Source organism: Tupaia chinensis, unplaced genomic scaffold (assembly GCF_000334495.1).
Source record: "Tupaia chinensis unplaced genomic scaffold, TupChi_1.0 Scaffold146784_1, whole genome shotgun sequence".
In the NCBI taxonomy this organism is placed as follows: Eukaryota; Metazoa; Chordata; class Mammalia; order Scandentia; family Tupaiidae; genus Tupaia; species Tupaia belangeri.
Window position 1 is genome coordinate 286,517 of NW_006206638.1, and position 3,720 is coordinate 290,236.

General features: G+C 37.5%; 1 pseudogene; it reads right to left on the minus strand.

The window, feature by feature from the left end:
• Positions 1 to 1,478: 1,478 nt before the first annotated feature.
• Positions 1,479 to 2,477, minus strand: LOC106733971 (histone-lysine N-methyltransferase SETMAR-like; annotated as a pseudogene).
• Positions 2,478 to 3,720: the final 1,243 nt, after the last annotated feature.

Genomic DNA, 3,720 nt, shown 5'->3' on the forward strand with positions numbered 1-3,720 from the left:
AAACCACAAAAAAAAAAAAAAAGAAAAAAAAGAAAACCTAAAAGCTTTTCTTTTAAGATCAGAAACATGGCAGGGATGCAACTATTCAACATAGTACTGAAAAACCTTAGCCAGAAATATTGGGTGAGAAAACAAACTAACAAAAGGCATCCAATTCAGAAAAAGTAAAATTGACCCCGTTTTCAGAAAAATATAATCTTATATATAAAAACCTTGAAGATTATATTTAAAAAGCTTAGAACTAGTAAACAAATTCAGTAGTTGTAAGATACAAAATCAACAAACAAGAATGAATTGGATTTATATGCACTAATAACAAACTATCTGAAAAGGAAATGAAAAAACAAATTACATTGGGCCAGTTGATGACACAGTGAGTTTTTATTTTTTGAGAGATATTTTTGCTATAGGGCATGTGTGCTCACCAGAGACACAGAGAGAGACAGACAAGAGAAAGAGATAGTGAAAAAAATCACCTCTGGGGGGGGAGGTGTGACCACACTGCAATCCCTTCTTCTCAATTTTACTTTCAAGATTTTGGGCATGCACACACACATGCCTGGTGTGAGTTTCAAGCCACTGGGTTCAAAACTCAAACTGTGATTGGCCATATGGGATTACAGTACTTTAATCACCTGCTGGCCTGGTGACACAGTGGTTAAGGCACTGGATTTCTAATGGCCAGCTTTGTGGTTTGAGTCCTAGACCTGGAAGATTGAGAATCATGCCAGGCACATGTGCATGGTGCCCAAAATCCAGAGAAGAGAGTGGAGTATTGTGGTGTGGCCATCCCCCCCACCCCAGGAGGGGTGATTCACACTTCCCTCTTCTCATCTCCCTCTGGTGAGTGCATAGCAAAAAATTAAAAAAGAAAGAAAACTTTTTATAAGAAAACAAACAGGAAGACCAGTCCATGGCTTGGTGGTTAAGAAGACTGAATCCTATGGCAGACCATGCAGTTTGAGTCCCAGACCTAGCAGCTTGAAAAACACACTGAGTATATTTACATGCATATCTAAAATCCTGAAAGGAGAAAGAAATGAAGAAAGGACTGTGGCATAATCATGTACCATAGGGGTTGTCTCTCTCTCTCTCTCTCTTTCTATCTCTCTCTCTTTCTATCTCTCTCTCTCTTTCTATCTCTCTCTGTCTGTCTCTGATGGGCTCACATTCCCTCTGGTAAAGTAAAAAAATAATAATAAAGAAAGAAAAGATACAGGGATAGTTTTATGGCACTGGTATTGACAATGACTTCATAAATATGACACCCAAAACGCAGGCAACACAAACAAAAATGATGAAGTGTCACTACATTAAGTAAAAACTTCTTCACAGAAAGGAAACAAATGGTGAAAAGACAATTTATAGAAAGGGAGAAAATAGTTGCAAACCACATATATGATAACGGGTTGCAAAAACAATTGCAGTTTTAAACTATGAATATTAAATCATTGTAACTAGGCTCAAATATATCTTTATTAATCAAAATAGAAATCATTACAATGAACACATTTTTGCAAATGGTTGTTTATTCCTGTAGTGTAAGAATCTGTGCTGCAGGGTTCAATGAATTCTTGGAAAGTATCTTCTGCATACTGCTTGTTGTGAAAGTGTTTTCCCTGCAAAAACTTGTTAAGATGCTTGAAGAACTGATAGTCTGTTGGTGAGAGTTCAGGTGAATATGGCGGATGAGGCAAAACTTCATAGCCCAGTTTGTTTAACTTTTGATGTAAGCAATATGCAGTTGGTTGATGCCATGGAGAAAAATTGTGCACTTTCTGTTTCACAATGCTGGCTTCAGTTGTTGCAATTTTCAGTGCATTTCATTGATTTGCTGAGCATACTTCTCAAATGTAATGGTTTTACCAGAGTTCACAAAGCTGTGGTGCATTAGACTGGCAACAGAACAACAAACACTGACCATGACCTTTTCATGATGCAAGTTTCGCTTTGAGAAGTGCTTTGGAACTTCTACTCAGTCCAGACACTGAGCTGGATTTCCCTGGGTATTGTATTCAATCCACATTTAGTTACACATCAAAATCTGATTGAGAAACGGCTCACTGTCATTGCATAGAATAAGAAAAGATGACATTTCAAAGTGTTGGCTTTTTTATTTTTGGTCAATTCATGAGGCACACACTTATCAAGGTCTTTCACCTTTCCAATTTGCTTCAAATGACTGCAGAATAGTTGATGTTGAGATTTTTGACAGATTCTCACAAAATTCTAAGATAATCAGGTTTGATGGTTGTTCTCAATTGGTTGTTGTCAACTTTTGATGGCCAACAGTAATGTTCCTCATGTTCAAGGCCCTTGTCTCCTTTGTAACACTTCTTGAACCACTGTACTTCATTAGCAGTTCCAGGGCCAAATGTGTTGTTGATGTTGTGAGTTGTCTTCCCTGCTTTATGACCCATTTTGAAATCAAATAAGAAAATTGCTTGAATTTTCTTTTTGTCTAACATCATTTCCATAGTGTAAAATAAATGTAACATAGACAACAAAGAAAAAGACATTACGGAGAAAAATAAAGAGGCAAGACATTTATGGGATACATAAATGGAATATTATCTGTTAATGATAACATGTATATTGTCCTCAACTGGACTGATGTGAAGTGTATTCATGTTGGGAAAACTCACTTTACAAGCAAAGTGATGTATACTGATTGAATGTATAGAAGAAACGAAAATATATTTTTAAAAATCATTACAAAAAATAGAAAAATGTGAATTAAAATTATGTATAACATAACCACATTTCATTGAGAATGTATTCTTTTATTTATTTTTTTTTTCATTTCATTTCATTTTGTTTTATACATTCAATCACATTACCTGGCTTACAAAGTAGATATTTCAACAGGTCAACATTTCTCCCAAGTACAGTTGCTAAAACTACAAAATATCTTCAACAGATAATACCACATTTCTTTGTGCCATTAATGCTTTGCCTACCAGATTTTCTTCTAAATGTCCTTCCTCAGACCCTCCTCTTTCGCATACATGATATCTGGTATTTATATCTATATATTGTGTTTCTATATCCTTTAGTGAATTAGTTTCAGTCATAGAGTGCGGACACTCAGTATATTTTAAGTGGGGATATACAATGCCTCTCCTTCATAGCCTGGCTTGCTTCACTCAGCAGTAAATTGCAGAGGTTCAGCCTCGGTGGGGGTGGGTTGACTCGTTGGAGGCAGCACAGGAAAGGAAGAAGACTAAGGCCTCAGTGCCTTTTCATGCACGTCCTGAGTCGGACACCCCTGACTCTTAATCTCAGGGTCATGGGTTCAAGCCCCACATGCTGGGCGCCACTCTGCTGGGGTCCAGCCTTGGTGGGGGTGGGTTGACTCGTCAGAGGCGATGCAGGAAAGGAAGAAGACTAAGGCCTCGGTGCCTTTTCATGCACGTCCTGAGTCAGACACCCCTCAGAGATTACTCTCTGAAGTGTGACAACTGCCATGAATTATTGTGTCTTTTTATTGAAAATGTGATACATGCAAGTAAATGGGTGAGGGACTACATGTTTTAATTATTAGTTCAATAGGGATCATAGGTTCCATTTAGGGTTGGATTAAGGGTGGGTCTGTTGTGATAGATGGGTCTTCATGGAATGCAGTTTTGGGAAAGCAGTTCCAGCAAGCAGAGATAATTATCAGCTGATGCTGTGGCAGTCATCTTATGATTACTGAACACGATGCTGAGAAAAGAAAAT